This window comes from Hyla sarda, chromosome 2, assembly GCF_029499605.1.
Source record: "Hyla sarda isolate aHylSar1 chromosome 2, aHylSar1.hap1, whole genome shotgun sequence".
NCBI classification, from domain to species: Eukaryota; Metazoa; Chordata; class Amphibia; order Anura; family Hylidae; genus Hyla; species Hyla sarda.
The window spans coordinates 341,828,552-341,839,151 of record NC_079190.1 but is presented as its reverse complement, the minus strand read 5'-3'; the positions used below and the strand labels follow the sequence as shown (position 1 = coordinate 341,839,151).

The following is a 10,600-nucleotide window of genomic DNA, read 5'->3' as shown; positions in this document are numbered from 1 at the left end:
AAAAGTGCCGGTTAACTCAGTGGGCTGTTTGGGATAGCCGCGGCGAAATCACGGCATCCCGAACAGCTTACAGGACAGCGGGAGGGTCCCTACCTGCCTCCTCGCTGTCCGATCGCCGAATTACTGCTCAGTGCCTGAGATCCAGGCATGAGCAGTCAAGCGGCAGAATCATCGATCACTGGTTTCCTATGAGAAACCAGTGATCAATGATAAAGATCAGTGTGTGCAGTGTTATAGCCCCCTATGGGAGCTATAACACTGCAAAAAAAAAGTGAATGAATATCAGTTAACCCCTCCCCTATTAAAAGTTTGAATCATCCCCCTTTTCCCAACTCATCCAAGAACTCATCAACAGCATCAATAAAAACGACTGGGGGATCATACTCACATCAAACATATCTGCAGAAACCATAGACTTTCTGGACCTTGAAATCTCTCATACGGACAACAGCATCATCACCGCAACACATTTCAAAAAAGTTGATTCCAACAGCTACCTCCCTTACAACAGTGGACACTACAAAAAGTGGAAACTCAATATCCCATTCAACCAGTACAAACGTATCCGTAAAAACTGTACCTCAGATTACACCTTCAAATCCCAAGCGAAGATTCTACAAAAACGTTTTCTCTCAAAAGGATACCCAAAACAAATTCTGAACGAAGCCTATAACAAGACCAAAACCCTAACGCAAGATGACTGCTTACAACCAAAGAAAAACACAGAAAACCCAGACAACCAAATCAAACTGAACTTTATCACCACCTACAACTCATCTCACAATGTAATCAGAACCATACTCCAAAAACATTGGCACATCCTTCAAAATGACCCCATCCTACAAAAATCCCTACCGAGGAATCCAGGAGTAACTTTCAGGAGAGCACCAAACATCAAAAATCTAATCGCCCCCAGCAGACTCAAGCGACATACCAATTGCCACACCAACCACTCCAGTACAAAAACCAAAGGTGCTTCCAGATGTGGAACCAAAAGGTGCCTCTGCTGTGCCACAATTGACCACAAGCAAACCACCTTCTTAAATCTAAGAACCAACGAAAAACATAACATCAAATATCCACTCACCTGCAAATCCAGTTTCGTTATCTACTTAATCACCTGCACTTGCAACAAACAGTATGTCAGTCGGACCACCCAAGAACTCCACATCAGACTAAACCAACACAGGAATAACATCAAACGGAACTTCGCTCTGCACAGTCTCTCCAAACACTGCTCCAAAATGCATAGAGAAGAAAAAAAAAACAATTAAAATCTGCCCCATAGACCATATCCCACCACACCAAAATGATAGATTTTCCACTTTAAAAAAACGAGAGATGTTCTGGATCTACCGCCTTGAAACTTTGCAGCCATATGGGCTTAATGATGCCACAGAACTGATCACATAAAAAGGAAACCTGAATCCATGCAAAAAAAATCATTTTTCTCCTGCCATCCATTTCCAGACCTTTTAGCACCACCTAAAAGGGCTAACCTAGCCTCTGCAGCTCTTTGTTAACCAACAGCACTTACCACAATAGTTCAAACCAAAACTTTATTGACTATATCCCAGTCATGTCCATCATACTCATACATCTGTTGCAATGTTATAATGTCAACCATATCCTTCCACTATCGATTACCATGTAACATTGTTTATGAATTACTTCCTCACTTGTCAATCATGCTCACCACAATGTTATAAATGTAACCATTACTACACAGGAGCCACATACCAATTAACCTTTAACCCTAAGTGTAATTTTCAATTAAAGAATATACCTCTATTTAGGTAGCTCTCAGACATCTCCCATACAGCCTCAAACCATCACAAGTACTGCTTAGCTTGTTTCCCAGCCCACAGCATCTACCATAGACCCACACTAGTCTATTGGTTCTAATGGAGAGATTTCAGTTATGTTAAAGGGACCTCAGTTCTAGTCTCCAGACACTCCCCCCCAGAAGCCTGGAGGGACGGACGTCACAGCCCAGCCCCCTGTGACCACACCCCTCACACTGTGTATATAAGCACACTTGTTACATTAAGCCAGCAGACCTGAAGAAGAAAGGGATACCCTTTTGAAACGCGTTGTCCAATCCTGTTTGCTTTATGCTTTATATTTTTTTATTTTCTATTTTTTACTTTTTGTGTTCTTTATTTCTGTAAACCCAACCGTCAATAAATCCCCCCTTCTTATCCAAGAAGTTTCCAGCAACCTTATTTTTTGCAACGGAGAAGCGCTTTCACACGCCGAGGTTTTTTCTGGGATAAATCCCTGTGTGGGATCTCCCCCAACCTGCTCCTGTACTATTGCCACCGCCTGCCAGCGGTCTCGGCAGAAAGCTGCTCCCGATCACCAACCTAAGGCTCTTTTCCTCGCCACATCATCGGGACTTAAAGGATAGTGGCACCCGACTGCTCACCCCGATCTCCATCGCGCACTGGCCGCAAGGTACCAGCACACATCGAGGGGATCATCCAGCTGACCGCATCTGCCGACTCTGCCAAGCGGATCACATCTGAACATCTGGGGTACACCAGAGGACGGTGTCTACTCCACAAAAGCAGCGCTCCACATCACCGGCACCAGGTGATACCCCGCAGCACCGGAGACAAGCAAGAACATCAGCCAGCAGATCCAGCAGTCAGCGGCCCCGGAACCTTGCCGTATACCAGCCTATACGCATCGCAGAGTTGTGCCTGTTATGCAGCACAACTCTGAAAGGTGAGCAGAAAATCTCCCTATCCTTCCCCGCTAAATCCCCCCCCCCCCCCTCTTACCTCCTATAACTAGAAAGGTAAAGGCACCATCAAGGCGCCACTTCTGTGTTTTTTCTCTTCACATATTTTACTTAAACATGAATATGATAGAGCACATTTTTAGGATGAAGCATATCGCTGAACTTTGGCTGGGTTCACATATATCAGATGTCCGACACAGTTTCCCTTCTGCGTGCACTGGAGGAAACTGATGCTAGAACTGATGCCATTCATTTGGATTGGACAGTTCACAATCATCCAGCGTCTCAATTTTGATGCCAGATGGTTGGGCACGCCGGAGAGCACCGGACAGGGGAGCGCAGCTTGCTGCTTTCCCCTGTTTGGTTCCAGAAACAATGGACGCCGAATGCCATACAACTGATGACAACTTGTCATCCGTTGTGGCATCAGTTGCGTCCAGATCTAGGCTGAGTTCATCTATGCCGGATGTTGGACATATGTGAACCCAGCTTTACTAAAGAAAATCTCAAGAAAAAAAAAAGTACAAAATATTTGTCATGCCACAACACCTCTTTTCTACAGTCATAAAACTGGACACTGGTTACCAGAGTTATTGGTTATTGGTTACCAGAGTTTTGATACTTTTGTAATAGAAAATTTTCTGGCAGGCTCACGCGTTTTGGCTCAAAAATACTAAACTTTCTGAAATGTATTATGTAGGTAATTGTAGATTAAATAAAGGAAAGCAAAATTATAAAGCAAATAACACAGTAGAGAATTGAAATGCATTGTTTAAAACTTTTATTTAATATAACTTGGTGTTACAAACTACACTCACCACTCTGAAAGAGCTTTCTTCTATTACTTCTTTTGAAAAAAATAACACAGTCATCAAAAGCAGACAACCATTGCAAAAAAAAACACAATGTTGTCAATCCCTTTCATGCCCAGAAGAATGTTCTAAGGCTAAGTTTCTACTTGATTTTTTTTTAAACGCCAAGAAAAACGCCAATTCTGCCGCATGGCGTTTTTTTGCCCGAAAAGACGCTGCAGCCAGATGTTAGCTCTAAATCAATGAGAAATCGCAAAATTTATATTCCACTTGGCGTTTTTCACTTTGGCGTTTTTTTTTATCCTTTTGGCGTTTTTTCACTCTTTTTTGGCGTTTTTCAGCTCCTTGGGAATCACGGCATGTTGAGCCACTGGCGATTTTTTAGTCAAAATCGTGGCGTTTTTCTCCCATAGAAGTCTATGGGAGTGAAAAAACGCCAAGAAAAGCGATATGTGGATTCAAACTTTTTGCAGGCGTTTTTCATTCTTTTTTGGACTTTAGCGATCCAAAAAAGTGATGGAGATTCCCTCAGAGAGCGGTGATTGGCTGCAACCATCCGGCCAATCACCACTCTGGGCGGAAAATATGAATGAGGGATGTTCTATTCACATCAATGGCCGGAGTACAGAGCAGAGATGCAAGCGCTGTATAGAGCCGCATCTCTGCTATATTATGGACGATCGCATCGGGTGTCAGACTGACACCCGGGGTGATATATCTATTAGTATAGGTACTACTACTCCCATCATGGAACAGTCTGTTTCATGCTGGGAGTAGTAGTACTACCTAAAAAATGTAAAAAATAGAGAAAAAAAGTGAAACACACACACTTTATTAAAAAAATAATAAATTTTTTTAAAATAAAATATATACATTTCGTTAAATAAAAATGTTTCCATCACTACTGCATCCCTTTTTATTTTTATTTTTTTTTGGTACCAAAAAAAACTGCCAAGGTGCAATTTCCACACAAATGAAAAAACACCAGACACAGAATAGTGTACTGGCGTTTTTTCTACCTAAAAAACACAGGAACAAAAACAAGTAGAAACTTTGCCTAAATCTCATCATATTGGGTAGTGTGCTTGGACTCTTTCAGACACATTTTTCTCTTCAAAGACTTTAGAAATAATCCCTGGCAATATATTTGTAATGTTTGCAATTTTCAGATTTTGCCCACCTATACGGTTTAACCTTTTAACTGAAACTGAGATATTTTTCAAAAGTTCCAAGTTTGAGTTGTGAAACAAAAAGGTTGTGTCAAATGTCAGTAAAAAGAAAATAGTATTTAAAAGTATGTTGAAGGTTTATATGGAAATCAATGAAATCCTTTAAACATGAATATGATAAATCATGATAATAATGAGTACATTATGAGTATGAACCATATCGTTGAACTAAGGGTGGTTTCACACCATGTTTTGTAGTTACGGTTCCAGTATATGGCTGGGAGGAGGGGATGGGGCTTAATCGCGGCGCCCGCACTCAGCCGTACAGGGGAACTGTATTTATGCATGTCTATGAGCCGACCGGAGTGAACCGCAGCCTCCGGTCGGCTGCGTTTTCAATCGTATGCGGTTTCCCTACCGTAGACAAAAACGTGGTCGACCACGTTTTTGCCTCTGGTCGGAAAAACGCAGCCGACCGGAGGCTGTGGTTCACTCCTGTCGGCTCATAGACATGCATTAAATACGGTTCCCCTATACGGCTGACTGCGGGTGCCGCGATTAAGCCCCGCCCCCTCCTCCCAGCCGTATACGGAGACCGTAAGTACAAAACGTGGTGTGAAACAACCCTTAGGCAGGGTTCACATATATCAGTTGTCCGGCACAGTTTCCCTCCGTCGTGCATTGGAGGAAACTGGTTCTAGAACTGATCCCATTCATTTGAGATGTCGGATGATCAGTGGCGTCTCCAGCATTCATGTTTGGGGGCCTGTGACAAAAGCGGGGGGGGGGGGGGGGGGGCATTTCAAAACGTGTGTGTGTGTACATATATATATATAATAAATACTATATATATATATATATATATATATATATATATATATATATATATATATACATATATATGTGCACACAAAAAAAAACTGCACACTCAGGTAGGTAAGCTAGCCACACTGCTCGCTCCACTCATTCCCTCTGCAAACTGCTTTCTCAGGTAGATGATGTGTAGCCATACTGTCTGCTCCACTTGATCTCTCTGCAAACTGCAATCTCAGGTAGGTAAGGTGTAGCCGCACTGTCTGCTTGCTCTGCTTCCCCATTCTTGCTCAGGTCCCCCTCTACTTGCTCAGCCTCCCTTGTTTGATCAGCCCCGCTTAATTGCTCAGCCTTCCCTGTTTGCTCAGCCCCCCTTAATTGCTCAGCCTTCCCTGTTTGCTCAACCCCCCTTACTGTCACTTACTTACTGTCCCTCTGCTCCTCCTTCCTTGTCCAGCACGCTTACTTGCTCAGCCCCATTTTAGCTAAGACTCCTCTTACAGCTCAGCCCCCCTTATTTTCTTAGTCCCCCCCTTATAAGCTCAGCCCTCCTTGCTTGTTCAGCTCCCCTTTACCTTAATTGCTCAGCCTCCTTCCGTTATTTGTTCATCTCCCTTTACTTGCTCAGCTCCCCCTTTACTTACTTGCTCATTCTCCCTTGTTAGCTCAGCCTCCTTAACTTATTTGCTTAGTCCCCCTTTATTAGCTCAGCCCCCCTTACTTGCTAATTTTTCCCTTACCATACTTGCTCAGCCCCCCTTTTTAGCTCAACCTCCCACCTTATTTGTTCAACCCCCCTTAAGTTATTTTGTCAGACCCCCTTATTTGCTCTTCATAACTGCTCATAACTGTCCTAACTACTCTTGGCTCTTCTCACTCCACTCCCCTTTTCCTTGCTCATTTCTCCTTACTTTACTTACTGCTCTTGCTCTGTCTTGCTCTTCAGGTTCTGACTTCTTCTCACTGCCGTTGGCAAAGTGCGCTCCCGCTCCTCTTCCTTTCTTTTGTCCCTCGAGTCAGACTGCCAGAAAGCACGGGTTGCGAGAATGTGTCCCTGGTGCCGCTCAGCCACATCAAAATAATCAGCCGCGAGGTGAGAGGGAGGGGAAAAGGATGCAGCTTCAACAGATGACACTTGGAGGGTTTAACCTTGAGTCCATGTTGAATAAGAACTTGAAAAACTTCTTTCAGGTGGTCCAGATGTTCCTGATATGTCCGGGAATAGACAATGACATCATCTAGATACAAGAGAACACTCTGGAAGTTGAGATGCCCTAAACGTCCCTCCATTAAGTTTTGGAAAGTAGCTGGTGCATTGCACAGTCCAAAGGGCATACTTTTAAACTCAAAGAGTCCCATGGGTTTCCCAAATGCTGTCTTCTTTCAATCTTCTTCCACCATCAGTACTTGCCAGTGTCCACTTGTCAAGTAGGTGGCGGACCCCAATGCAGTTAAAGATTCTTCAATACGTGGGAGAGGGTAGGCGTCCTTGTGGGTTACTCCATTCAGTTTTCTGTAGTCCACACAAAAACGGATAGTCCCGTCCTTGTTCACAAGGACCAGAGGTGTCGCCCAAGAGCTCTGGCTCTCCTGGATAATGTCAGCGTCTTTCATTTCCACAAGCACTTTCTTTATGGTCTGATACATCCTAGGGGCCACAGGGCGATGCCTCTCTTTAATGGGTGGACTGTCTCCAGTGAGGATCCGGCGCTTAATCATCGTGGTCCTGCCAAAGTCAGTGGGAAACTTACTGAAAGCTTCTTGGTATTGCTTAGCTACCTGGATGACTGCTCCTACCTGCTCCCTGGGGGTGTCTTAGTCCCCTATTTGTAGTTGGTTTCACAGGGATCTACAGGGTTCTGATCAGGCCCTCGTTGGACAACTTGTGACTTCGAGACCACATCTCTTGCGTCCAAATGATGCAGTTTAGCCACCGAGGTATACTTGGATAGTCGTGCGGCAACTTCAGAGAGGTTAATCAGTCTTACTGGAACTTTCCCATTTCATACTGTAACCAGGCTTCTAGCTGCTCGCACCAAAGGATAATCTTCCAGTATGATGGGCTCTGAGAGTGCTTGGTAATCCCGATTCTTCACCCCAGGTCGGGCATGACACCAAACAACCGTCTCTGCCTGTGGCTGTAGGTTAACAGCACGTATGTCCTGGATCCTGACTCGACAGATTTGTGCCTGCTGGTTTACAAACTTCTGTTCTACTTGGAGTATCTTGAGGTGGTGTTGCGCGGCTCGCTGGCCTGGAGGGGACATGTGAGGGAGAGATGCATGCAGTGAATCGACAATGTCATCAAAACAGTGCTTCATGATGTTCATCCCCAAGATGAAGTCAGCTGCCCCTTCATCCCTAACACTGGTGACAATTACACTGTGGGCTCCCAGTAGCCATGCCTGGGTATTGGTTTCCCGCTCCCCGCGATTACTCTAAACTCCGCCTCCTTAGGCTCACACAACCTTTCTGGACCCCAATACTTATAGAAAACTCCCTGAGGGATAGTGGACACCTGAGACCCCGTATCTATTAGAGCTTGCAACCGGATACCTTCAACTATCACCTGTACATAAGGACAAGGAGCAACATACATAGACAGTCCTTTCTTGGTGCCGGTTGGTTCTGGACCTTCAGCAGCTACTCCTGGGGTGCGGTCCTTGACTCCAGGAGACGCCCGTTTAACCCCTTAAGGACCAAGGATGTATGAGTACGTCCTTGGTCCCGCTCCCGTGATATAACGGTGACCCCACATCATATCACGGCGGGCCAATCGTCATAGTGATACTATCATACTGATCGCGGTGCGCTATTAACCCTTTAGCCGCGTGCTCAAAGCTGAGCCACGCGGCTAAAAGTGAAAGTAAAAACTGCCGGTTAGCTCAGTGGGCTGTTCGGGATAGCCATGGTGAAATTGCGGCATCCCGAACAGCTTGCAGGACAGCCGGAGGGTCCCTACCTGCCTCCTCGCTGTCCGATCGCCGAATGACTGCCCATTGCCTGAGATCCAGGCATGAGCAGTCAAGCGGCAGAATCATCCATCACTGGTTTCCTATGAGAAACCAGTGATCAATGTGAAAGATCAGTGTGTGCAGTGTTATAGGTCTCTATGGGAGCTAAAACACTGCAAAAAAAAAGTGAAAAAAAAATAGTGAATAAAGATCATTTAACGCCTCCCCTATTAAAAGTTTGAATCACCCCCCTTTTCCCATAAAAAAAACACAGTGTAAATAAAAATAAACATATATGGTATCCCCGCGTGGGTAAATGTCTTATAAAAATATATAGTTAATTAAACCGCACGGTCAATGGCGTATACGCAAAAAAATTCCAAAATGTCCAATAAAGTGCATTTTTGGTCACTTTTTATATCATTTAAGTCCTATCAATGCAACAATGATACCATTAAAAACTTCAGATCACCAAGCAAAAAATTAGCCCTCATACTGCACCATAGGCGGAAAAATAAAAAAGTTATAGGGGTCAGAAGATGACAATTTTAAACGTATTAATTTTCCTGCATTTAGTTATGATTTTCTCCAGAAGTACGAAAAAATCAAACCTATATAAGTAGGGTATCATTTTAATCGTATGAACCTACAGAATAAAGATAAGGTGTCATTTTTACCGAAAAATTTACTACGTAGAAACAGAAGCCCCCAAAAGTTACAAAACGGCAATTTTGTTGCACAATGATTTTTTTTCCCGTTTCACCGTAGATTTTTGGGCAAAATGACTGACGTCATTACAAAGTAGAATTGGTGGTGCAAAAAATAAGCAATCATATGGATTTTTAGGTGCAAAATTGAAAGAGTTATGATTTTTTAAAGGCAAGGAGCAAAAAACAAAAGTGCAAAAACGGAAAAACCCCCGGTCCAGCCCAGCATTAGCTCTTCCAGTGTCCATTCTTTTTACAATAACTACAAACTGGTCTCTGACTCCCAGGCAGTCTCACAGGAGGGGTATCAGGTGGATTGGAAGGGTGGGGGTCAGGTTTCTTAGGTGGGAGTGTCGCAGGTCTAGGGGGATTGGGCTGACGGACGTTTCTTTAAAGGCCTGGGCTAACTGTTCAATGTCTTGCTTAATGTCTTGTAAATCCGCTGTCAAAGGGCTAGGGGGAGGTGACTAGGGCGAGGCCCCCGGGGATTCTGCAGCAGGGACACCAGCTTCCTCTGCCTGGGGTCCTGATTCAATCACCTTAACTGCTAGTGTCTTAAAAGCTGGAAAGGCCATGTCAGGATTTTGTACAGCTAACATCCTAAGTTGAGCCATGTCCCATTTATTCTGTGCCCCTTCTATGAATTGGTCCATCAGCACTCGGTTACCCTGATCGGGCGTGATGTCATCCAGCTTCTGCACCGCCTCTAATGCATTCTGCAAAGCTACCACATATGCTCTGGGAGTCTAACCTGGTTTCTGACGTCATATAGTCTGAGGCGTACCACAGAGGGGGAATGGGATTCAAACAGTTGAGAGAGTCCCTCGAAAATCTGTCCCACTGTGGCTTTGTCAGTCGCTGGCCAGGTGCGGAGCTCCTGCAAGGCAGGTCCCTGGAGCTGTCCTAGAAGCAACTGTACCTGCTGATGAGGAGGAAGAGCATAGAACTCGAAGAGGCTGTAGATCTTTTCTTTAAAGTATCTCAATGTAAAAGGGTCACCGTTGTAGATGGGAAGCACAGGATTCCCCAAGAGGACAAGTGCAGCAACAGGGGCTCTCAGCACGTAGGGAGAAGCTGGAGGTGGGCTAGATGGATCCTGCTCTGCCCGTGGCAAAGGCCTTGCTGGAATCACAGGAAGACCACATCTTTGTAGGGTAGGCAGCACCCTTCTGACTCGTGGTGGAGACCCATTTGGCCGGGTCACTGGAGCATCACCCTCCTGTTGTGCATGTGGTGACAATGGCGCCGCAGGCTCTGACATTTTGGTATTAGGTGTGCTGGCCCTTTAAATAACTCTTGGATTCCTGGGTCCCAAGGAGGTACGCAGTTGTTCTCTAATCTGGAACTTGAGTGCGTAGATTTCAAATTTGAGAGCGGTGACTTGAAACTGGAGCGCGTT

The 10,600-nt window shown here is 44.8% G+C and overlaps 1 pseudogene; it reads right to left on the bottom strand.

The window, feature by feature from the left end:
- Positions 1-3,562: 3,562 nt before the first annotated feature.
- LOC130359377 (small nucleolar RNA U3) lies at positions 3,563-3,754 on the bottom strand (annotated as a pseudogene).
- Positions 3,755-10,600: the final 6,846 nt, after the last annotated feature.